We start from the raw sequence: 27,500 nt of genomic DNA, 5'->3' as shown, positions 1-27,500 counted from the left end.
GTGTTTGCCTGTGTACTGTATGTGTTTACGTGTTTGTATGTGTACTGTGTGTTTGTGCTTGTCTGTTTGTGTACTATGTGTGTGCGTGTCTGTTTGTTTACTGTGTGTGTGTGCTTGTCTGTGTGTGTACTATGTGTGTGCGTGTCTGTTTGTTTACTGTGTGTGTGTGCTTGTCTGTGTGTGTACTATGTGTGTGTGCGTGTCTGTTTGTTTACTGTGTGTGTGTGTACTATACATCTATATATATATATATATGTGTGTGTGTGTGTGTGTGTGTGTGTGTGTGTGTGTGTCCTTGTGTCTGTGTGTTTGCCTGTATGTGTGTTTGTGTATGTGTGTGTACTATTTGTGTGTGCATTGTTTGTTTACTGGCTGCACGGTGACGCAGCGGTTAACACTCTGGCCTCACAGCAAGAAGGTCTCTGTTTTGAGCCTCGGCTGGCTCAGTTGCCATTTCTGTGTGGAGTTTGCATGTTCTCCCCGTGTTGGTGTGGGTTTCCTCTGGGTGCTCCAGTTTCCCCCACAGTCCGAACACATGTGATATAGGGGAATTGATGAACTAAATTGGCCGGAGTGTATGTGTGTGTGTGAATGAATGAATGTTTGTTTACTATATGTGTGTGCATGTCTATATGCTTTCTATTTGTGTGTGTGTGTGTGTTTACTACTGTATGTATATGTGTTAGTGTATATTTGTGTACTATATATGTGTGTGCGTGTCTCTATGTGCACTTTTTGTGTGCATGCATGTCTGTGTGTATAGTGTGTGTGCGTGTGTGTGTGTGTGTGTGTGTGTGTGTGTGTGTGTGTGTGTGTGTGTGTGTGTGTGTGTTGGCATGTATGTGAAGTGAACTGTTGAACTGAAGTGTAGTCCTCTGGTAATTATGGTGTTCTGCAAACATGTCAGGCTTTCTCTCTGGCTTCAGTTGGCTGTAGGTGTAATTTATTCTCCTCCACGCTGCCAAAATGAAACCTATCAAGAAGATTTACCACTGCTTAAAAAAAAAAAGAGCGAACGGAAATTCAGAGTAGTGGAAGGATGAGCGCTGGAAAATGCTAAATGTTGTGTGTTTGCCATGTGAAACTCCAGCAAGTCTAAATCTTCTTATCTGTAATCCTGTTCTACATAAAACACGCACGCTTTAACACATCAATGCGCTGCTTTAACACCCAAATATCTGCAGAGCGCCAGAGAGTGTATTATGAGAGCCAGATCCTGAATACACACATCTAATCCCGCAGATTATGAGCCGATAATGATTTCACAGAACAGCAGAGCCGCAGACACAGATTTTACAGCACATTTACAAACTGATAACAGATATTATTAGTGATGCTGCTTCTGTTTCAGGCTGGAAAACTGGATCTGCTGCATCCTCTGAAGGCTGAGAGTTTATTTCAGTGTGCACATAATAGAGCTGAATACACAAGACTGTGTATATAGCGATAGGCATCTGCATACGTTTGTTAATTTGTGTATTTATGATGCTCTATTTACATTTGTGGAGTTTATTTATAAACTCATTTCCAGAGGATCACATGCTCATGATTGATCGCGGCTGGTCCTGCATTATTCAATTATGATTGACCAATCAGATGATTCCTAAGCCACTATAAATACCCTCAGTTCCATATCACAGCCATCTTCGTTTTGAAGAACCCCCCCTTCCACCCCAGCTCCTCCTCCTTTAGCACGGTGGCCCAGTGGTTAGCACTGTTGCCTCACAGCAAGAACGTCACTGGTTCTAGTCTTTACCAAGCCAGCAGACATTTCTGTGCCGAGTTTACACGTTCTTCCCGTCCTCACATGGGGTTCCCCCGGGTTTCCTTCTACCATCCAAAAACATGCAACTCAAATTAGCTAACCAATCCAAATCAGCACCATAGACATCCTCCTAGTCAGTAGTTATCTCTTAAGAGCGCTCACTATCTGTTCATTAGCTACTACAGCAGGGGAGTTCTCCAGATTTACCTGAGCTCAAACTCCCCTCTTGCCCTGCAAACGGGAGGGAGCCCCGGGAAGGATAGTTGCACCTGATTCCAGTGACGCTCCAGGTACAGACGAGTCTTCGCTGAGGCCAGCTTCCAGCCTCCACTGCTGAGACTGCAGCTCTGCACAAGACTTTGGCCAGCGGAGAAATTAAAATGGTCGTGCCGAACTGAGTCTGTTTCTCTTAAGGTTTTTTTTCTTCACTCTCCTATTGGTGAAGTTTTTCCCTCTCCGCTGTCGCCACTGGCTTGCATGGTTCAGGATCTAAAAAGCTACGCATCGATGAATTTGCTCTTCAGTGTTTGAACTCTCAGTAATGACTTTAAACCACACTGAACTGAGCTAAACTGAACTGAACTTAACACTAAAAACTGAACTACCCTGATCCAGTTACTATGAGCATTTATGTGAAGCTGCTTTGACACAATCTACATTGTAAAAGCGCTACACAAATAAAGCTGAATTGAATTGGATGTCAGGAGATCCACAAATTAGTATTGTTTTGTCATTGATATTGAATCTACATTTACAACAAAAAGCATATGTTTTAATATATTCAGAACCTTGTTCCTGTTTTATCATCATGCTTTTGAAAAAAAAAAATGCTAAAATAAAAACTGCTAAATTTTGCTTTTTATAATCCATAATCATAAGTCCTGTGCAGCAGTCCCACAACATTCTGACACTGGAATCCCCTGTCAGTAAAGTCTAGTGGCTGAGGATGAGCAGTTTACAGTGTCTGCTGTTATGTTAATACTGTTTTTGGTGTGTTTACATAGATGAATATGGCCAATGTGTAAATACAAAGTGTAGTTTTGAGCTTATTGCTGCATTATATGGTATTATATCATGAAATCATTGCCTTCTGTGATTTCCTGAAGATAAATACCAATAAATGCAACCCAGGCTCATTGTGGAAACGTAGCCCTGCGGACGTTTCTGGAGAATGCGAAATACGTCCCGGGAGGTATGTATTTGTGCAGTTTTTGTTTTGGCGAATCTGTGAGAATCCGCTGTGCCGCGCTTTTTTATGTCTCAAACGCCTCTCGGGAGCGCGCGCCGTTCGCGCCCGTGCTGTTCTCGCGTGAAAAGCTGCCGGAGGCCACTGATGAGCGACCGACTGACTAAAAGACCGAACGATCGACTGGGTGGCCGGCCAATTAGCCGACCCCGCTACTCTCCTCCTTTCCTAAACACAAGCGACGATTTACAAAAGCCGTCCAGAAAAGAAAAGCAAAAGCCCTCATCCGATTTTAACCGAGTTTTCGGATTTCACCACACTCTCACCCTGTTTGCTTTTATTTTTTGGATTATGTTTTTCATCTTACCTGATTTCTGGAACCGCTCTTACCAGGACTCGAACCCGGTCGTCGCCACGGCCGGCTCCTCCTCCTGTGGGCCTCCGCTCCACTGACATAACACTACCAGCTAAGCGGACAAGTGGCCGTCACAGCCGGTGAGCGCAAAGAAGAGGAGTGGCATCACACCACCCCGTAGCGTTTGCTCGAAAAAACGAAATGCGGCCATACCTCCGGCCACGTAAATCGCTGTCTCCAGAAACGCCCGCGGGGCTACATATTCAGAATGAGCTTGGGTTGAATATATAACTGGAATCACTACAGCAGTCGAGATCGTCTGATCTCATATGAAGCAAGAGATCGTGATGACATATGTTGATGTGTGCAGGAGTTGCAGTGCTGTCCCATTTCTTAGGGGTCAATTTTGAAGCCCTTCCTCTTCACACTCTGTTTGATGGGCAAAGGGAAAGTGGGAAAATAGAGTTGTTCCGAAACGATTGGTGAAACTCCAGTGTGGACGTGGATCATTTTCATTCTCAAACGCAGTTTTAAAACTAAAAGGTATTAGTGTAAACGAGGCCTGAGTGCTGAGGATTTGCTAAGAAACTGCAGCAAATGTTTGTTGAGGTGTCAAAGAGATGATGGAGTGTGTTTTCTACAGGGGGTTTGTCAAGCCCACTCACCTGTGTGAGGCACACTCCAAACTGCATAATGATTTAAGTTTATTTTGTTACTTTATTGTCTGTGTTTGTGTCCTGTCACTGTCATTTCACTGTGGAAACTTCTCTCACGAAAACAAATTCCTGGTAAACATGCATGGCGATAAACTCTTCCTGACTGTGATTATAATAAGCTGTGAATGATTGACTTTTGAGGCCTGTGTTGTAAGTTGTGGAATGGTGCTGCTTGTTTTGTGAAGTTAATATGATGAAATTAGTGGTTTTGTTAAGAGAGAAAGAGAGTTTAAGTATTGAATAGCAGAGGATGTGGAACTTCAAAGAGCATCTGATTGGTTATTCTGCTCAAGACTCAGAAAGCGAGTGTGCGGATTGGCTGGAAGTTTATGCGACAGTAAACTGCTTCATGATGAAACAGGAGAAAAAGAGCATGACATTTGTCCTTCATTATAGAGATGTGAGCTGCTGAGAAACCGTATTTCAGAGAATTGCAGGAAATAAGTCAAGTTTTTTTTTTCTTTTTAATGTATTTAGTTCACTTCTGTCTGTCTGTCTGTCTAATTATCTATCTATCTATCTATCTATCTATCTATCTATCTATCTATCTATCTATCTATCTATCTATCTATCTATCTATCTATCTATCTATCTATCTATCTATCTATCTATCTATCTATCTATCTATCTATCTATCTATCTATCTATCTATCTATCTATTTACATGTATCAAAACATTTTTAAGCTGTTTTGAATTTTGTGGCTTTTATTTTATTTTATTTTATTTCATTTATTTGATTTGGTATTATTATTTATTTTATTTTTTATTTTTTATTTTATCTTATTTAATTTGAATTGAATATATTTTATTTTGTTTATTTTATTTTAGAATTTATTTTATTTTTTTTTTATTTTATAATTTGTTTTATTGTATTTTTTATTTTATTTATCTTATTTTATTCTTATTTTATTTCATTTTATTTTACTTATTTATTTATTTTTATTTGTTTATTTTTTTACTTATTTTATTTTACTTTATTTTGTCCTTTGCATGAAAATATCATGCATAACAAAAAACATCCTGCTTTTTTTACATGCAATTGGTCATTGTATCCCATTTTGCCGCTTTTATTTTATTTTATTTTATTTTATTTATATTTTTATTTTATTTATTTATTTTAATTTATTTGATTTGATTTTATTTTATTACTTATTTGATTTTATTTAGTTTATGTATTTGTTATTTTATTTTATTTTATCTATCTTATTTTGTGTTTAATTTATTTTATTTTCTAATGTATTTATTTTATTTTATTCATTCATTTATTTATTTTTTTATTTATTACTGTTATCATTTTTTAATTTTTTATTTTATTTGTTTATTTGTTTATCTCCTTTACATGGAAATATGACACATTACAAAAAAAAAAAAAACATCCTGCTTGCAATTAATAATTTTTCTATCAAAATGTATTCTATATTTCAGCATAAATCCATATATTTAATTAATTTTATTGAATTTTTTATATGCCATTTTATTTGCATGGAAATATGCTCTGCAAAACTTTTTTGTTAGTTTCTTCCATTTTGTTCATGTTTACCAAAAAAATAAAAAATAAAAATGCATGCTGCTCTTTTAAATGTATAGGCATTTTAATCCCAAAAAAGTATTTCATAACAGCTTTAATATTGCATGTATATTATTTAAGCGCCTACACGTCGAGACTATCTCCATGGGAGAATATCATCAACACAAATCAAAGCAGAAAAAGGCCTTTTCTTTTCTAACTAGTCATTTCTAATGATAATTAGTGCTAATTAAGCCATAATATTAATCTGGTGTGGTGTCAAGACACAGACCTTCATCTCCTGTTCTCCGCAGATCCCCTGCACTCCTTCATAAATTCCCTTCTTGATTTGTTCCTGCAGACTTTGATGTGCATCTCCTCCTCTTGTGTTATTTAACGGAGCGATGTCTAGAAGGCTTTGTGCTGCGTCTTCACATGATCATTTGCTCTGTTTACACTCGCGGCTTAAGATGTCAGCGCTGCGCTAATGGCCGTAGCACACACTGACAAAAGCAATTTGCTGTGGGACTTCAAAAGCAGAATTACCATCTTCTCCACATTGTTACTTCAGGATTTACGCGGGGCTTTAATTCATTGGCAGTTGTTTGTATTTCATCTGTTTGTATTGTCAGAGAGTATTGCTTGTAAATGGGGAGGCACGGTGGCTTAGTGGTTAGCACTGTCGCAGCAAGAAGGTCGCTGGTTCGAGGCTCAACTGGACTAGTTGGCGTTGCCGTGTGGAATCTTAAAAGGGGTGTATTATCAGGGCCGCAGCAACAAATAGACACAGCATTTGCATGTCTTACTATCAGCCTGATTATTCGGCTCGGTTAATTAAAAGGCTGTTTATATGCGTATCCACTAACCGTTTATGAGGAGCACACATGCAAGAGGCTGGCGATTAGCTGAACATGCACTGCCTTCATTAGTCACACTTAGGAAATCTTTATTTGAATACGGCCACATTTCTATTTTAAAGCCTTTATTTGAACGTGACAACATCTTATTTTGATGTATTTATACAGGGCTCGAAATTAACTTTTTTACTTGGTAACACCGGTGCTCCCAACTTCAAATATTTAGGAGCACCAAAAAAATTTTAGGAGCACCAGAAAAAATTTAGGAGCACCCACCAACAATGAATGAGCACCGCTGCAAATTGTTTTTTAAGGGATTTATTGTATTTTAAAACAACATTAATAGGACTGACAAAAACCAGAAACAACTATCTAACTAATGCTGAGATGACACTGATATTTGTGTTCAATAATTCCGAAATGAATGTCTAATAATTAGGCCATAGAATAATAATGATGATGAAAATGACAATAATAGTAACAATGAATTCCATTTCTCATTATGATACTGCCTTGAATGTGCATGAATGTAGGTTATCTGCTATAAAAAGTCTGTTACTTTATGAAAAATAATTGTATAGTTTGCATCAAACAAAAATGAAGCATTGCAGTAAGAAAAATTTATTTTGTGCTGCTGTTTTTATATGCATGTCAATTTAATAAATAATATTTCTGCAACAAAACAAACAAAAGATTATAATAAATCATTCAATTCAATGATGAAAGCTGCAAAGCAGTCATAAGTAAATAAATAAAAAATAATACACACCTCAAACAAGAATAGACAAAAGAAAGTAAGTAAAGTCTCACTTCTATCACTCTTTAAAAGTTTTGGTTTCAGTTTGTGTCAATTTAAATGTTCAGTCTGAGGTGATCTTCATTTTTCTGTGTTTGTGGAAAAGCAGGCGAGTCAGCCGACCCAATTTATGAGCAGGCAGAGCAGGATTCTTGCGCTGACCACCGGCCCAATACCGCTCTTTGTTATGAGCCGCAGTTTCAGTGTAAACTTAGTAAAGGCGAGCTTCTTTGGCGATGATATGTACAGTATTAGATTTGACTTTTAGTGGACATTTGCGCTGAACACGCAGTGAATGCAACGCATGGAGATTCGGGCACCTTCTTCAAGAAGCGCGTACTCGATTGATCACAGCTGGCGGATCATTATTCACCACGTGACGTGTCATGATCGCTCTCATCTGCGCCTCAACTTTAGGTGGGGTTTGCAAACCTGTGTGCTTTAAGTTTTTACTCTTCAGCCGTTTGCATTTCCCGTGGTCATAAAAGCTCCTTCCCTGTCATCTGACAGCGGAATACCTTGAGTGAATGACAGCTAATATGAACCAATATACCGGCAGGGAAGAGCGATTCAGATCGTTTTTACAAAAAAACAAAACAGGTCGCACTACAACCATTATCTGCAGTCGCACTAATGCGCCCAGATATATTATGAGGTCGCATAGATTAATTTTCGGGCGCATATGCGACCAAAATGGTCGCAATTTCGAGCCCTGTTATATATGAAATATCGTCTACAATATTCACATGAATGACCGCTCTCCCATCAACCAATCACTGCTCGCATAGGTAATAAGCATGATGACATCATGACTTCACCCATAGCAACAATTTCAACCCAGCCCTCACTCTCATCTTAAGTGATCATCTAGCGGTGACAGATGGCTAACGAACTACAAATCTGCCATTAAGGACTACAAGATTCAGTCATGCACTACACACACTCACACCTGTTCCCGATCTTACATTCACACAGCCAGAGAATTATCAAAGACTGATTACATGGACTGTTTATACAGTGCACACACACACACACATCAGGGCTGAGTCCTGTTTATCTGTCTAGTTAACGTCACGATGTGTTTTTCTTGCTTTGTCTTGCAGTGTACCGATCTTTGTTTGTTTGTTTACGGCGCTTATTGCCTGTTGTTTGACTACGACTCTGGATTCCCTGTGTACATCTGTTTGCCCCTGTGTTGACCCGTTGCTTGCCTGACCATTTCTGCATTAGAAACCAGTGTTTGGATTAGCACACCCTTTGTCAGCGTCTCCCTTGTGACATTAGCATCTATCTATCTATCTATCTATCTATCTATCTATCTATCTATCTATCTATCTATCTATCTATCTATCTATCTATCTATCTATCTATCTATCTATCTATCTATCTATCTATCTATCTATCTATCTATCTATCTATCTATCTACCTACCTACCTACCTACCTACCTACCTACCTACCTACCTACCTACCTACCTACCTACCTACCTACCTACCTACCTACCTACCTACCTACCTACCTACCTACCTACCTACCTACCTACCTACCTACCTACCTACCTACCTACCTACCTACCTACCTACCTACCTACCTACCTACCTACCTACCTACCTATCTATCTATCTATCTATCTATCTATCTATCTATCTATCTATCTATCTATCTATCTATCTATCTATCTATCTATCTATCTACCTACCTACCTACCTATCTATCTATCTATCTATATCCATCCAATCGGTTTTGTCCAAGGGCTTGCGCAGTGGGTAGCACATTTGCCTCACAGCAAGAAGGTCGCTGGTTTAAGCCTCGGCTGGGTCAGTTGGCGTTTCTGTGTGGAGTTTGCATGTTCTCCCTGCATTTGTGTGGGTTTCCTCTAGGTGCTCTGGTTTCCTCCCACAGTCCAAACACATGCGGTACAGGTGAATTGGGTAGGTTAAATGAGGTGAATGAGTGTGTATGGATATCTCCCAGTCATGGGTTGCAGCTGGAAGGGCATCCGCTGCGTAAAACGTGCTGAATAAGTTGGCGGTTCATTCCGCTGTGGTGACCCCAAATTAATAAAGGGACTAAGCTGAAAAGAAAATGAATGAATGAATGGTTTTGTCCAAGTGTTTAAGTGTGGTTGAAACCACCAGTGAAAACTTTCTGAAATGTCATTAATTAAACATGTTTGGCCAAAACCAAGTCCTCCAATATCACATTGTCAATCCAGCCAATCATAACACACCTCTCTCACTGCATTGCATTGACGGTACAGTAACTACCAAAAGCGAGTCTTTGTCACCCTTTCAAGCATAAATGATTAAATGTTGAATATGAAAAGCAGCCGCGGCCGTGACCCTTTCCGTCCACCGTGGCCTTGATGTCTCAGTTGTTTCCTTCTGTTATTGTAACATCAAACGCTTCTCCAATCTCCGGCTCATCAAAAAAGGCCCTTTGAGACGTCGTCTGTGGAAAAAAAAAGCGTCTGGATTGTGCGCCGCTTTGCATCATCCATCATCTCGCGCCCGCATTTGACTCCACGGTCCAAGAGGTTCGGCAATTAATAGAAAGCATCTTTCCGGAGGCTTCTTAAATGTCAAACCTGGACGTGAATGCTAATAGCGGTCTGACGGCAACAATCCAACAGCTTATTTGTCCTTCTCCAGCCCCAAAGTTTATTTATTTCTAATCAGAAAAGCTTTTTGGGTAGCTTATTAGCGCTGTGCTAATCCATATGCCCCAGCGTGAAATGAGACTCGGTGGATCTGGGCCAAGCAAAACACACGCAAGCTCATTTTCCCACGTTTTGTCTCTCAGTCAAAGCCCATTTGCATAAAATCCAATTTTCCCACATGGAAAAGCTTAGCGCTATAATGGACGCTCAGGGCGGATATTGCGCTGAATGGGATCGCTGATGCCGATTGTCCCATTTCAGAGTCAGAAATCAAACAGAAGATGTTAATTTTAGATTCAAAGGCTTCAGAAAATGACGAAAGTGGGAAGTTCACTTGAAAGTTCACTGCTTGGAAATAACAGCGGGACGTCTGCTCCAGCAAAATCACCTGGTAGTTTCCTGAAGAGTTTGATTGGCTGATTTGGGTGTGTTTAATTAAGGCTGCTGCTAAATTGGATCTCCTGGAATTGGTTGAGGTAAAGGCTGCGTCCCAATTCAGAAACTGCATCCTTATAAGGCTGACTGCAGCACTGAAGTGAATACAGTCTCAAATCACAACCTCAAGAAAGTGCATCTATAATTCCCCAACTAAAAAATAAAATACTACTACTAATACTACTACTACTACTACTACTGATAATATAATAATAACAACCTTTATTTGTATTTAGCAGCTTCAAAAAGTAGCATCTCAGGGATTTACATTCATTTAAATAATATAGAGATGATATATATATATATATATATATATATATATATATATATATATATATATATATATATATATATATAAGCTTCCCCCTAAAAAGATGTATTTAATTTTATTTATTTACGTATGTGCATTAGCATGCAAGTTAATGCAACTTTAGCTTACTGAAATAACTGACACACTTACTGTTAATTATCAGAACACTACACTACAACATCCAATCAGAAAGCAATTAATATTGGAACACCACACAGCAACAACAAATCGGAAAACAGTAAATATTGGAACACCACACTACAACAACCAATCAGAAGGCAATCACTCTTTAATATCTGAACACCACATGGCAACAGCCAATCAGAAAGTAGCTAATATCGAAACACTACACTGCAACAGCCAATCAGAAAGCAGCTAATATTGAAACACCACACTACAACAGCCAATCAGAAAGCAGCTAATACTGAAAAACCACACCACAACAGCTAATCAGAAAGCAGCTAATATTGAAACACCACACTACAACAGCCAATCAGAAAGCAGCTAATATTGAAACACCACACTACAACAGCCAATCAGAAAGCAGCTAATATTGAAACACCACACTACAACAGCCAATCAGAAAGCAGCTAATATTGAAACACCACACTACAACAGCCAATCAGAAAGCAGCTAATATTGAAACACCACACTACAACAGCCAATCAGAAAGCAGCTAATATTGAAACACCACACTACAACAGCCAATCAGAAAGCAGCTAATATTGAAACACCACACTACAACAGCCAATCAGAAAGCACCTAATATTGAAACACCACACTACAACAGCCAATCAGAAAGCAGCTAATATTGAAACACCACACTACAACAGCCAATCAGAAAGCAGCTAATATTGAAACACCACACTACAGCAGCCAATCAGAAAGCAGCCACTATTTAATATCGGAACACCAAACGCAATCTCGTATCAACAGTAATTCGTAACTTTTTGATTTAGTGGCTAATTCGTATGAATTTATACAATCTAATTCATACAATTTAGTACGACTTGCTCATCACCCAATGACGGTTGGGGTTAGGGGTGGGGTTGGGTTGGGTGCCACACCTCCTTTTTAAAATCTAACATTTTCGTACAACTAAACTTGTATAAATTCGGTCAAATTAGCCACTAAACTGACATAATGTGAAATACTTACGTTTCCTCGTGAGATTATGCTGGAACACCACACTACAACAGTTAATCAGAAAGCAGCTAATACTGGAACACCGTGTTACAATAGCCAATCAGAATGCAGCTACGGTTTAATATTGGAACACCACACTACAACAGCCAATCAGAAAGGAGCTGCTGTTTAATATCCAAACAAGACTCTGTGCGATTCAGATTCCATTGTAGGCAGAGCTAATTGATGTATAATATATAAGCAGAGCTTTGGGCCAATAAGATTTCACAGTAGGTGGGGCTAAAGCATGATGCAGCAGGAAAAACACAGAAGTGGTGAGATTTTAATCTTTAATTTGAACAACATCCAAAATGTGACTTATACTTTGCTAAAATGTGATTTTATAAATTTATACATAACTGGACTTAAGCAGGTTGTGAATGTTGCTTTGTTTTAAAAGCACTTTATAAAATCATCCAATAAAATACATCGAATTCATTTGTCGATGAAATCGATGAAATGCTTTGTCGCACTTTTATCTAAAATAAATATTGCTGATGTTGGGGTAACAGCACCATTGCTTGTGTAAGACTAGTAAATAATAGAGTATTTTATAAATATGAGAACACAATGCCATATAGGGATATTTCTTCTTTCAGAAATTCAATTGTAGACTCATTCTTACTGTATAAATAGACTTCAATGCAATCAGTTACCTTTTTAAATGCGTGCCTGCTCATAAAGCACCAATTTCTATAATATTACAGCTGATAATTATCACATATCGCACTGTCATTACCAACTTAAGTGATGAGTACACGTTTTTTTATTCATATCACCCAGCTTATGCATGATATTTTAATATAGAAAGCACATTTTAAACCCAATATAACCAAAATATGCTCTAAATCAGCTTTATATCTCATAGATAAATGACATTTTACAATATATTCACAATAAAAACTTGTTTTATTTATAGTTTAATAATATTTGACCATTTTTTACTTTTTTTATTAAATGAATGCAACATTGGTGAGCAGAGGCATCATCTTTAGAAATGTGCTCTGCATATGTATTTTAGTGTGAATGGAATTTGATTGTACCTAGCGTCTAGGGTTTACGCTCATACAGTGATTTTTACCACACTAAGGGTATTTTGGTGTCTTTTTCTCCCACGAGACGGATAATCCTCACAGAAATCCTCGTCTCCTACACACTCATCTAAAATTAAAACAGGAGGTCAAATCAACCTGCGAACAGAAACACAGACTCTCAAAGCCAATCAGAGTTACAGAAACAACGCAGCTTAATGAAGAATATCATTGTTTAAAGTAGACGCTGATATGAAGTCAATGCACATTCACAGTATGACCTGCATCTGAAAGCAGGCTCCGTCCCACAGGTGCAGATAAACAACTCACAGAAAGAGATAAACGAGCCACAGACAGGCTGACCAGTCAAATTCATCATCTGGAGTGCGCTTTATGTGCAGGCGTCTGTGCAAAAGAGGTCATTCGCAAGGTGAAGAGACAGCAGCTGCTTGACAGACACTGATATCTGAACACAACACCCCAACGGCCAATCAGAAAGAAGACACTGTTTAATACCTGTACAGCAGATGACAACAGCCAATCACAAAGCTGATATTGTTTTATAACACCACATGACAAGAACCAATCAGAAACGCAGCTACTGTTCAATATCAACATCAGATGACAAGAGCCAATCATAAAGCAGCTACTGTTTAATACCAACATCAGATTACAACAGCCAATCAGAAAGCAGCTACTGTTTAATATCTGAACACCACATGACAACAGCCAATCAGAAAGCAGCTAATGTTCAATATCAACATCAGATGACAAGAGCCAATCAGAAAGCAGCTACTGTTTAATATCTGAAAACCACATGACAACAGCCAATCAGAAAGCAGCTAATGTTCAATATCAACATCAGATGACAACAGCCAATCAGAAAGCAGCTACTGTTTAATATCTGAAAACCACATGACAACAGCCAATCAGAAAGCAGCTAATGTTCAATATCAACATCAGATGACAACAGCCAATCAGAAAGCAGCTACTGTTTAATATCTGAAAACCACATGACAACAGCCAATCAGAAAGCAGCTACTGTTTAATATCTGAAAACCACATGACAACAGCCAATCAGAAAGCAGCTAATAGTCAATATCAACATCAGATGACAACGGCCAATCAGAAACCACCTGATGTTCAATAGCAACATCAGATGACAACGGCCAATCAGAAAGCGGCTGCTGTTTTAAATCATCATCACATGACAACAGCCAATTATAAAGCAGCTACTGTTTAATATCTGAACACCACATGACAACAGCCAATCAGAAAGCAGCCACTGTTTTAATATCCAAACACTGCTAGACAACAGCCAATCATAAAGCAGCTACTGTTTAATAATTGAACACTACTAGACAACAGCCAATCAGAAGTCAGCCACTGTTTAAAGTCTGAACACAAAACTACAACAGCCAATCAAAAAACAGATATTGTTTAATCTCCAAACACCACACCACAGCAGCCAATCAGAAAGCAGCTACCGTTTAATAATCGAACACTACACTACAACAGCCAATCAGAAAGCAGCCACTGTTTAGTCTCTAAACATCACGACAACAGCCAATCAGAAACCAGATAATGTTTAAAAAATGAACAACACACAAAAACAGCCAATCAGAAAGCGCTGTTTGGTCATTAGCTTCTGAATGCATAATTAAACAAACACCTGAGGGGATGTCTCTGCATGAAGCACCTGTTGATGCCAGATTAACCTGCTGCTGCATCTCTAATATGGTTGGCAAATAAAAATGAAAGAAATGTGAATGATGGACAGGGCGCGCAACTAAGAAACATAACGCTCCATTAATAGGGAAGTCATGTGTGCCAAAAGCTTGCATACTCTTCTGCTACACACTCAAAAGTATGTACTTTTCTTTAAAAATAAAACTGTATACTTTCAGGAAATAGTATAGGTGAATTGGGACGCAGCAGTTGTCATATTTTCTTTGTGAGAATGACAGATAGCAGATCTCCAGTCTGCATTTCTTCCCTCACTAGTGCACTAAACTCCAGTGTTTTATCAGATGTCCACTACAGCGAGTCCACAGACACAGTTGGTTTGTCAGTGATAATGAGTGTCCTCACTGACCGCCGCAGGCCAGATAAATGACCAGCCATGAAATACATGCAGAGCAGTGAAAGGTGAACACTGGAGACATGAAGATCAGTGGAACTGTTCAAACCACAGACTTTAGCTCTATAGCGCTGTCATTGAGCTTAGTCTGCGATGCGGAGGTGCACTTGTTTCTGCGATTGTTTTACATTATTGTTTTATATTTCACAGTTGGGATGGGGTTTCTAGGCTTGTAAGCTTTCCTTGTTGTCCTCCAAATGTAACACTGCTCATTATGGTCAAACAGTTCAATCTTAGCTCCATCACAGCACAGGACATGTCTCCAAACATCAGTCTTTCCCCCAGTGTCATTCAGCTAATGGTAATCTGGCTTTGTTGTTGATTCTGGCTTGTTGATTTTCCCATGTGTCACAGAAGGAAGCAGTGTGTTTGAGCTTTTCCTTCAATACTATTCTACAGTTGTGCCTCCAGTTAACTCAATTGTTCAGAAACTATCAAAAGCTTGACATCATCATCTGAGCTTTTCCAGAGGCAGAATAATCTTACTGTGTAAACTTGACTTTCAAGAAGAGTTATAGCAATTTCACAAACAATCTCTCTCTCATTATTCTGCTGTTAAGCAGAACAGAAACACACGTGATCATCCTCACTTACCTAAAGGAGAACAAGTTTATTCACATTAACAGCGGACTTCTTTTCTAAATGTCTATGTGCTTTTTTATACAGTGGATGTAAGCTATTGTATGTAAGTTGACCAATCAAAGCCTATTGAGGGCGGGTCTTCAGAGGAACTAGGAAAATGACAATGGTTTAGCTGAATAGCTGTATATGATTAAAGTAAGATATATGAAATAATCAACTTGATTTTCTTCCTTAAAAGTACACTCTGGAGCATCCCTTTAAATCATTTTACTATTGGTTATTTTGATTTATACTTTTTCATTTATGTTTTATTACTTATTCCCTCTCCTTTGGCTTAGTCCCTGATTCATCATTTCATTTTATACTATATTTTATATGTGTAGTAACGTCTGTTTTGTATGATCGTGTACATTTATCCCAAGACTTGTTTTTGTGTTTGCTTTTTAGTCTACAGCATGCCGTATTCCCACTAATTTTTATAGAAGTTTTAATATTTTCAGTTCAACTTAAAAGCAAAACATTTTCTTGCCAACTTATTATAAAATGATTAATATTGACCGTATTTAATTTCAGTTATAATATTCACACATGAGAAGAAGCTAACCCTGTTGTCCTCGAATAAGCATAACACTGCACAGTGTATGCAATAGCAGCTTTTTAATTAAAAAAATATTGTTTATTAAGAGTTTCGACTGTGGAATATGAGTTGAAGCTACACTACAACAGCCAATCAGAAAGCAGCCACTGTTTAATATCTGAACACAACACTACAACAGCCAATAAGAAAAAAGATGCTGTTTAATCTGCAAACATAACAACAGCCAATCAGAAAGCAGCTACTGTTTAAAAGATTAACAACACACAACATCAGCCAGTCAGAAAGCGCTGTTTGGTCACTAGCTTCTGAATGCATAAATAAACAAACACCTGAGGAGATGTCTCTGCATGAAGCACCTGTTGATGCCAGATTAACCTGCTGCTGCATCTCTAATATGGTTGGCAAATAAAAATGAAAGAAATGTGAATGATGGACAGGGCGCGCAACTAAGAAACATAACGCTCCATTAATAAGGAAGTCATGTGTGCCAAAAGCTTGCACACTCTTCTGCTACACACTCAAAAGTATGTACTTTTCTTTAAAAATAAAACTGTATACTTTCAGGAAATAGTATAGGTGAATTGGGACGATTAGTCTACAGCATGCCGTATTCCCACTCATTTTTATAGAAGTTTTAATATTTTCAGTTCAACTTAAAAGCAAAACATTTTCTTGCCAACTTATTATAAAATGATTAATATTGACCGTATTTAATTTCAGTTATAATATTCACACATGAGAAGAAGCTAACCCTGTTGTCCTCGAATAAGCATAACACTGCACAGTGTATGCAATAGCAGCTTTTTAATTAAAAAAATATTGTTTATTAAGAATTTTGACTGTGGAAAATGAGTTGAAGCTACACCGCTTGCTGGATTATGAACAGTAAATATTAGCTTTCAGACTGTGCTGCTCTCAGTGTCCCGCACTGGGAATTTTCCGCTCTTCCCAGCATGCATTGTTTGGATCAGATTGGAGCTGTATCATTGCCAAATAAAATGATCCGGCAAACACTGAAACATCTTAAGAGAAGACACAGCCTGCAAACCTGATTTTAAAGTTTTTGTGAATATTTAGATCTGGGGCTTTTTTTGGCTTTTCGTAAAGCTTTGTTTTTTCAGTCGAATGTCCAATTCTGTGTCCAACACTTTCATCTTGTATCTGTAGATGTGAAATGCATTACATATTTAGAGATTGCTTCTTCACTTCTGCAGCACTTACACTAAACTTCACAGTTTCATGTTTGTATTTTCCGCTTTTTTTAGCTTAAGTATTGAACACGTCATGTTTTCTTCCTGGGAATAATATCTCTAAAGAAGCTGTTGACATGGTGTTGAAGCAGATTTTGATAAAAACCCAAACAAAACAAACACAAAAGTAAAACAAAACAAAGAATTACTGAAAAAAGTTGTGAGTTGTGTGTAATAGGTATTAAATGACAGAAGGAGAAAGCAGTGAACCACTAAAACATATTAAACACTTTATAAAAAGGCTTCATTGGTGACGGCAGGATAAAGACGCCTCTCATATGGAGAATGAAGCCTCATGCATTGCTCAGGTGTGAGTTTCTCACAGAATTCAGCAGAGTGTCCTAATCTTAATGCTTCTGTGGGTCTCGTCTATCAAATCTGAGCTTTATTCTAAGTTCCCTATTAAGGGGTGTCAAACTAAATTCCTGGAGGGTCATAGCCCTGCACGCTTTAGTTCCAACCCTGCTCCAACACACCTGTAGGTTTCAAACAAGCCTGAAGGACTCAGTTGGTTTGATCAGGTGTGTTTAATAAGGGTTGGAACTAAACTGTGCAGAGCTGCGGCGCTCCAGGAATTAAGTTTGACATCCCTGCTCTATTGGATTTAGATCAGGTGATTGGCTGGGTCATTCTACAGCTTGTTTATCTTTCTCCGAAAGCATCCGAGAGTCTCCTCGGCTGTGTTTGGGATCATTGTCTTGCTGAAATGGTTTGATCTTCATCCTCCTGCTAATGTAGATGATCTTCATTCACACTGAGGAAGGGCAGAGGCTTGCTGAAGAACTACTGAGAGATTTCAGCTGCTGTCTGGGCTTTCACTGCTGGAATACAGCTTCCTTTCTTCATGTCTTCAACACTTTTCCCCTGCGTCATTTCATTTTATTAACCATAACTTCATTTGTAAATGAATTTGTTTTCTTTGCATACATGGATTTCTTGAGTTGTTACCAACATAACGTTTCAAGTCAACGGCACCTTTAGAAAGAGGTTTTCTGGGAAAAATGGTGACGTGTTCAATACTTATATTTCCTCCACTGTATATGTGTGTTGGTGTGTGTATAATTTATTCATTTATTTTTTACACTACCAAAAGTTTAATTTTGTGCTAATAATTAAATAGGAAAATTATTATTAAAAGGAAAAGTTAATTCTTTGGTCACTCTTTAGATAATTGAGCTAATGGTCTAATCTGATTCAGTTATCTATGCTAAGCTAAGCTAAAAGTGCTCACACCAAACCCAAAGATTAGCTGAATAAAAAAAAAAAAAACTGTATGAACAAATAGTCATGACAGTATATGTTTTAGTTTATTGTAACTTATTCAACTAAGTTAATCATGTTGTAACTTAATTTTATAAGTTATGCAAGCAGTTTTAGGTCAGTTTTACATAATATAAGTTAAATGGACTCAATGTTAATTTAATTCAGCTTAAAATGTAAGGTAATCAGGATTTTAGTGTCGAGGAGAAAATTTATTTCCCGGCCAAATAATTACAAAAAAAAAAAGCATCATCTATATCAAATGACTGGACTTCGACTAGACTGGACTGGAGATCGAGTTTCAGATCAGTGTGTTTCTGGTCCCGATCTGCTGGCGTCATCGGTACAGCTGTGCTCTGGATCAGTTTCTCCATTGAGAGTCTAATCCAGGCCTGTGTCCGTCTGTTATCTGGGACCGTCCAGCATGCAGACGCGGACGTTAATGAAATGTTAATGAGAGGTTTGTGAAATGTCCATGTTTGAGCTGTAATCAGCACAGCGCTGCCACTGCAGGTCTGATTACAGCTGCAGGGAACGGGCTTTTCTCACTCAGATGCGGCGCTGATGATTACGCCGGCAGCTTTTTCTGCATTCAGGACCGCTCAGATCAGAAACTTCACTGTTTCTGTGGAAAATGGCATGAGGTTTGTCAGGATCGACGGCAAAAGACAAAACAAAGTCAAAATGACACCGTTTACCGTTGAAAAAGTCACTTCACACTAGTCTCAAGCCATAATACTGCAAAAATGAGGACAAAAAAATAATCAAAACAACAATTTTTTAATTAATTTTCATTCATTCATTCATTCATTCATTCATTCATTTTCTTGTCTGCTTATTCCTTTTATTAATCTGGGGTCGCCACAGTGGAATGAACCGCCAACTTATCCAGCAAGTTTTTTTTTTACGCAGCGAATGCCCTTCCAGCCGCAACCCATCTTAGGGAAACATCCACACATACACACACACACTCATACACTACAGACAATTTAGCCTACCCAATTCACCTGTACCGCATGTGTTTGGACTGTAGGGGAAACCAGAGCACCCGGAGGCACGCGAACGCAGGGAGAACATGCAAACTCCACACAGAAATGCCAACTGAGCCGAGGATCAAAGCGACCTTCTTGCTGTGAGGCGAACGTGCTACCCACTGCGCCACTGCGTCGCCTTTATTAATTTTAATAAGTTAATCAGGTTTCGACTACATTTTGTGAGGCATACAAAGTTAAGATTTTGTTGAGATGAGAAGACTAGAAAAGTACATTTGATTCATTTAAAGCAAGGATCTCAACTGCTGGCCCACAGTCCATCTGCGCCCCTCTTCTCCTCCCTCCGCCCCGCAACTGATGTCAAAAAGAAATGAAAAGAGATTCACCCCAACACAATTTTTGAATCATTATCCTTGTTGTGCAGTCGCATATGCACTTGTGATTTTGACCCGCCCCCCACCTGCTGGACATTTAAAGTACTGTACTATATATTCAGGTGACTTTCGGTTTCTCAGCGAGAGTAACACACATGCAGATTATTTCTGGGGCTGATTTAAACATTGAAATAGAGGTCTGCATTTCCGCTGCTGTCCCGCGAGCGCCGCGGGTCCCGACCAGATTTCTGCGGCGCGGGTATAAATTTCCGAATAAAACGCGGGAGCGGTCGGTAACGGGTTTAATTTGGGAGGGGAGCGGGCTGTCTAGCAATATCGCTCCCGACTCCCGAGCGAGCACGCGTATGTATGTGTGTAAATGAAATAGCGCGATGCTGTGTTTAGCTTGTTTGTTGCTGTGTGTGTATGTGTGCGCATGCGCGAAGGCGAGATGTGTGTGTGTGTGTGCGCGAATGAGAGAGAGAGAGCTTTGCCTGTGTGTGTGTGTATGTGTGTGTTAGTGCGCGCGCGAATGAGAGAGAGAGAGAGAGAGAGAGAGAGAGCTTTGCCTATGTGTGTGCTTGGTGCTTATGTGTGTGTGTTAGTGGGCGCACGCACGTATGAGAAAGAGAGAGCTTTGTCTGTGTGTGTGTGCTTGGTGCTGTGTGTGTGTGTGTTTATACAGACAGATTTTCGGTTTTGCTCTCCCTCCCGCTCTTTAGCAGGATCAGGCGCGGCGGGTAGAAAACGGGGCGGGTCGGGCAGCGGGACAACAAGTGCTTCATATAAGCGGGAGCGGTCGGGTTCGGCCTAAAACCTGGCGGGTGCGAGCGGGAGCAGGATTCAAAATTTAGTCCTGCGCAGATCTCTACATTGAAATATGCATCTGTTACTGCTCAGTTTTTACTAAAGCTGTATTTTTGTAAATATTCAAGGGTCATTTGATTATAATCAGTTTTATACCTTCTGCATTGGGTTGTACAAAGACTTTTTCATGGCTTACACCAGTGGTTCCCAACCTTTTTCTTTGGGGCCCCCCCCATGAACATATACAAACATTGGAGCCCCCCTACCATATAAATACACACGCACGCACACACATATGTACTGTCTATATATATATATATATATACTGTATGTGTGTGTTTGTGTAATATTAATATATAATATGTATAGAAAATATAAATTAATCACTTTTAACTTGTCTTGGCCTTCAATAAAACTAATCTTTGTCTAATCTTTTTCTTCGTCTCTGAAGAACCACTGCATTTACGTTTCTCTGCCATTTTTGTTTTGATTTTGCCTTTACGACGCGTTGGACAAGCACATTGCGTGAGCAAAATTTAATTAATTATTTAAAGTTATTTATTTTAATTATTTTTACTATTATGTTGGAATTTTAAGCATGTTTTGATTTTGATTTTTTTAGTACTTGAAAATACATATATAATAGTAGGGCTGCTTGATTTTGGGAAAATCATAATAACGATTATTTTGGTCATAATTGTAATCACGATTATTCAAAACGATTATCAGTTAAAGTCAAAATTATTAGCGCTCCTGAGAATTTTTTTTTTTGAAATATTTCCCAAAATTATGTTTAACAGAGCAAGGAATTTTAACAGTATTTCCTATAATATTTTTCTTCTAGGCTTATTTGTTTTATTTTAGCTAGAATAAAAACAGGTTTAAATATTTTGAAACCCAATTTAACTTCAATATTATTAGCCCCCTTATGCAATATATATTTTTGATTGTCTGCAGAATAAACTACTGTCATACAATGACTTGCCTTATTACCCTAATTAAGCCATTGAACTGCACTTTAATCTGAATGCTTGTATTTTGAAAAATAGTAAAATATTATGTACTGTCATCATAGCAAAGATAAAAGAAATAAGTAATTAGAAACAAGATATCAAAACTATTATGTTCAGAAATAAGTTTAAAAAAATCTTCTTTCCATTAAACAGAAATTGGGCTGGAAAATGGTTGCTAATATTCAGGAGGGCTAATAATTCTGACTTCAAGTGTATACATAGTTATTTCCACCTTGCAAAGGAAAGAGAAATAAATACAATAGAATAAAAATATTAAACAAACTGTGATTTAAGCATCTTCAATGTAAGAAAAACACTTTAGCTACAGCAGTCCTTCAGTCAAGACTAGTGAGGGATTTTGTCATTGTTTGATTAATCATAAAAACAGGTGGCAGCAGGAATATTTCTCGCTGTCTCTTTAATGGTTTCTCTTTCACGTCTTTTGATCCTCAACTCGTTTGTTTATTACACAAATCAGGGTTAATATAAATAATCACTAAACACCGCGTTTTGACACCTATTTGACCATTAATGCGCTCACGTTAAGATGACTTTAGATGTCTGCGCTCCGCTGCTCGTCTCAGTGTGCGAATGAGACCGAATGCTGACCGGCCGTATGCTTCTGACTGCGTGTGCTTGCTGCACACACAAATAACCACGCGGTCTTTCGCGCTTTTAGAAGCAACAAACGTAAACAACTGGAAAGGGGGCGATTTATGATGCAATAAACTTTATCTCGATTAATGCTTTTTTTATAATCGTTTGAAATCGAAACCGGATTTTCGATTAATTGTACAGCCCTATAAAATAGTGGAGCATTTTTATGCCTTTTTCTACCTTAACACTTATCCTCTCCCGCGCCCCCCTTGTGAACTCTGGCGCCCCCCTTAGGGGGGCGGGGACCCCAGGTTGGGAACCACTGGCTTACACGTTATGCTGGTCGTGTAAATATGACTCCATCATGAGCTTGGAGGACTGCATCCATACATCTCTGACATGACTCAAATCCCTGATTAATAAAGTCATCTGGAATGAAGAAGAAAGTGTTCAGCAGGACTCCCAGAGCTCATCAGGAGTCATTGTGTTCATCTTTAACACCTCCTCCTTCATCTTACCGCAGACATGCTTAATAATGTTCATGTCTGGTGACTGAGCTGGCCAATCCTGCAGCAGCTTGACCTTCTTTGCTTTCAGGAGCTTTGATGTGGAGGCTGAAGTATGAGCAGGAGCACTATCCTGCTGGAGAATTGTCCCTCTCCTGTGGTTTGTAATGTAATGGGCAGCACAAATGTCTTGATACCTCCGGCTGTTGATGTTGATCATCCACTCTGCAGATCTCTCGCACGCCCCCATACTGAATGTAACCCCAAACCATGATTTTTCCTTCACCAAACTTGACTGATTTCTGTAAGAATCCTGGCTCCATTTGGGTTCCAGTAGGTCTTCTGCAGTATTGGTGATGATTGGGATGCAGATCAGCAGATGATTCAGCAGAGAAATCCACCTTCTGACACTTTAACAAACGATCAACTACAGTAGAAGTCAAGTTATTATTTGTTGCTCTTACAACTGGGATCCACCACAAGACTTTTGTCAGGTAGTGTAGATAAAAATATCCGTTCATTTAAAATGGGGTAGAGCAGAAACAGGTTAATGTACAGTAAAGGGAAATAAGCACATGTATTTTTGGTCTCTAACAGAGCTGAAATGATCTGCACAAACACAATAATTACACACTTTACTTTCACGCATGATATAAATATCCCCACAGAAACAGATCTGCTGTCAGTCAGTTTTCAGACAGACGTGACACTTCAGATTATAACACAGGTCAGTGGGAATAAGCACATCGCTTCACTTCAGCTCTGAAACGCATCAATAAAAGCTGTATGTCTATGTCTGACTCTTCTAAAGCATAGCAGTACTATAATATGCTTGCAGATATTTAAGAAACATGCCAACTTACCTTATTTGTTAACCTGAAATACAACACTAAAGTCAGTTATTCTGTTTTGAGAATGTGCATCACGTTTTGGTTTGTCTGTCATTGTTTTTATCTCTAAAACTCCGCCCACAGCCAGTTTAGCCAATTATATTTCAGCACTCCAGGTTGCCTTGTTAGAAAACAACCTATTTAACTTCAGTCATGAAGGCTCTCAGTGTATACGGATGCAGTAGCAGCCTCCAAAATAAGATGCAGATTTAGAGTTACGTAAATCTACATGTGGTGTTTTTTAATAAGCAAATAATATAAATATTACAAATGTAAACATTAGCTGAATAGATTACATTGTAGGGTTCAATACTCAGGAACTTCCGCAGAATTTGTGTCATCAATCTGGCAACCTGGGTGTAAAGAAACTCTCCTGTATGATGAATTTGGACTGCAAAATCGACTTCAATCCACACTGAACCTGTTTACATTCTCAGAATCCAAACCCAGCAACATTGTCACTCAAAGCAGAATTGGAGTCGGAGACAAAATGTGAATGAAGCGTTTATTCTTGCCAAGTGAGATGGAAGAATCAATGGAGAATAAGAGCTGCAGGCCTGCCAGCTGACAAACAGCAGGCCAAGCCCATGTAGGAGGACTCTGTGTTTGGATAATGAGTTTGAAAGGTTACTTCCTTGGCAAATACAGTCAAACACTGTTGAGCAGATCTGAGAGCTTATTATAGACACATAATTTACCACATCACACACCACACCTCATCATTTACTCGCATGCTTATCCTTCAGAAGCCATATTTTCGACGCTTAGCCAACGTGATTTCTTCACGTTTCGCTCTTTATTCAAAGTCGGATGAGAGATTTGTGCTGTAAACTTTCTTTTTTTTTGGAACTGGCGCCATCTAGTGTCTGAATAATGCGCAGGTTAGTGTATACTCCATCAGCTGTTTTCATTCTGTCAGCTTTGTGTTTTCGAGTGTTTAGCGCCATCTAGTGTCTGAATAATGCGCAGGTTAGTGTATACTCCATCGCCAGTTTTCATACTGTCAGCTTTGTGTTTTTGATTGTTTAGCGCCATCTAGTGCCTGAATAATGAACAGGTTAGTGTATACTCCATCAGCTCTTTTTGACTGTGGCACCATCTAGTGTCTGAATAATGCGCAGGTTAGTGTATACTCCTTCAGCTGTTTTCGTTCTTTCAGCTTTGTGTTTTTGATTGTTTAGCGCCATCTAGTGCCTGAATAATGAACAGGTTAGTGTATACTCCATCAGCTCTTTTTGACTGTGGCACCATCTAGTGTGTGAATAATGCGCAGGTTAGTGTATACTCCTTCAGCTGTTTTCGTTCTTTCAGCTTTGTGTTTTTGATTGTTTAGCGCCATCTAGTGTCTGAATAATGCGCAGGTTAGTGTATACTCCTTCAGCTGTTTTCGTTCTTTCAGCTTTGTGTTTTTGATTGTTTAGCGCCATCTAGTGTCTGAATAATGTGCAGGTTAGTGTATACTCCATCAGCTGTTTTCGTTCTGTCAGCTTTGTGTTTTTGACTGTTTGGCGCCATCTAGTGTCTGAATAATGCGCAGGTTAGTGTATACTCCATCAGCTGTTTTCATACTGTCAGCTTTCCATTTAATTAAAGAATTATTAAACAATTAAGGCTTAAAAAACAATGCTTTGTCTCTGATTTGTATGTTGTGTGGCAATAACCCTGTAATAAGTGGGATAAAGTACATCCAAGATGGTTGTTTTCACAGATTAAATGCCTCAGTCCTTTGTAACAGCTCTCCATTTTAAATTGGGCTGCCCTTTAACATGTTTGTCTTTATTCTGAGATAACCTCACTGGGGTATTCATCCCAACTTTGCTGTAGCTTCTCTGCATCTTTATCATTTATATTCTAACAGTGGTCTGAACTCTGCTGTTGTTAGCATGTCTTCATCGGTATCTTTATAGTTATTGTTGTGGTTGTGGATGAGCTCTAAATGTGTTTCTCATGCACAATGACAGGATATTGACCGTGCATAAACTCGTCCTTTATGTTGGATATAAGAGGAGTTGTGCTGCTGAAGGACAAAAGCAGCGAGGTGTTTTTGGACAGCTCTGCGGGGTAGAAATCATCTTTTTGCCTTTGTGACAGTGCAAGCGTGTCCACAGCGGGAGCACCAGTGTCCTGAAAGAGCTCTGCGTGCCACCGCAGCCAAAAACCTGCCAACTTTACACAGAACAAGATATATGAGCATATTGTTTGCGTCTCTGAGGGCGTCTGGTTCCTCGCCGGTGGCTCTTCATCTCTGTCCACTCGCTTGTGCATGTGAAAGCTGCGATCATGCATTAGAGACTCAGGAGCTGCTCTGAATCTGCGGACACAAACGTGATCTACACCAGTAAACCAGCGCCAATCTGATTTGACCAAGTAGGACATGTTCCTGGATATACATCTATGTTGATCCTGGAACAATCAGCCAACCGTTTATGTTACGTTTAGGCTTACAGTTTATGCACTCCTACATGATGTTATCCAACTATTATTCCCCTCTGATTTTGGGGACTATTTACAGTTATGGTTGGGTTTAGGGGTAGGGAATAGGTATGGATTACATGTTAATCCAGGATCGCATCATACTTGGCAAAATCATGACGTGTTTAGTAAACCCACAGCCATTGTTGGAGAGGAAAAGAAACTACTAGGCTCTAGTTCTAATTGTGTTCAGCAAACAATCCTGGGTGTCGGTCAGGACACAACAAATGAGGAGACTTGAACTTCTTTCCAAAGTGTATTGATATTTAGTCTAGAAATAACATAACAAATAACATGAGGATAAATTAGTACAGTTGAATGGGTACATGTACACAAAATAATCAATCTTTGCTTAGTTAGGTATAATAAAGCTTACAGGCTTATCCTAAACAACAATTATAGCTCTAAATAATATAAATCCTACAAATAAAGATGATACATTATCAGCAATATGTGTAATTCTGAATCTAAGTGCGTTAATAATTAAATAATTTGCCAAACATCACCACAAATGCAATAACATTGATTAATTAAAATATTTTAACATTTATAGTGGCTAATGAGGCATTTAGCTGTCTCTATATAGCTTAATGATCACTCGATCTGACATGAAGCATCAAGCATTACATGTCTAGGCATGCCCATACAGATGTAAATGTATACTAATACACTTCAACAAGGCTAAAACATACAGAAATAAAGAGAAAAACGCACTTTATGGTCATGCACTAACACTTGGAAAACTTAAAACACCCAACGAACTTCAAGAGTGACAGGATTAAACTTTAGCTGCACAGCCGTCGATCTCTGACTGAATAATGAAAGCAGCAGAAAAGTGAAACTATAACTACAACGCCTCCTACTGGAAGCATCAGGAAATGCACTCTTAAGTTTTCAGAATACAAGTCTGTTAATAAAAGTCTAGCTTTCCTTGAAGCCTTTTCTACAGCCATCATCAATGAATGAAGAAATACAGATTCCAAAATAACACTTTAGAGCTACGGGTAAACAGGAAATGCAGTTTAAGGTCATGTCCACACTTACACGGGCATTTTTATAAACAGGGTTTCCCCTACATTTTTTGTAAGAAAAGAAGTCCACATGAAAATGCACAAATGCACCGTGATACATGTTATTGGTGCCAAACCAACAGGGGCGATAATAACACCTTTTATGCTGGGTTCACGCCAAACGGGGAATTAAATACATACAAATC

The 27,500-nt window shown here is 38.7% G+C and overlaps 1 long non-coding RNA gene across 1 annotated transcript in view; it reads right to left on the bottom strand.

Moving 5' to 3' along the window:
• The window catches only part of LOC147846633 (uncharacterized), an 89,564-nt gene extending 73,261 nt beyond the window's left edge, over positions 1 to 16,303 (bottom strand). Inside the window, exons 1-4 of the long non-coding RNA XR_015476058.2 lie at positions 16,244 to 16,303; positions 13,989 to 14,312; positions 13,454 to 13,891; positions 12,503 to 13,404 (exon numbers count right to left, since the gene is read on the bottom strand). This is a non-coding gene — a long non-coding RNA (uncharacterized LOC147846633). The remainder of the gene's footprint in view (positions 1 to 12,502; positions 13,405 to 13,453; positions 13,892 to 13,988; positions 14,313 to 16,243) is intronic.
• Between the last annotated feature and the right edge of the window lie 11,197 nt (positions 16,304 to 27,500).

Source organism: Danio rerio, chromosome 1, assembly GCF_052040795.2.
Source record: "Danio rerio strain M-AB ecotype USA chromosome 1, GRCz13ab, whole genome shotgun sequence".
Lineage (NCBI taxonomy): Eukaryota > Metazoa > Chordata > Actinopteri > Cypriniformes > Danionidae > Danio > Danio rerio.
The sequence above is the reverse complement of the archived record's forward strand: the minus strand, read 5'-3'. Positions and strand labels throughout refer to the sequence as shown.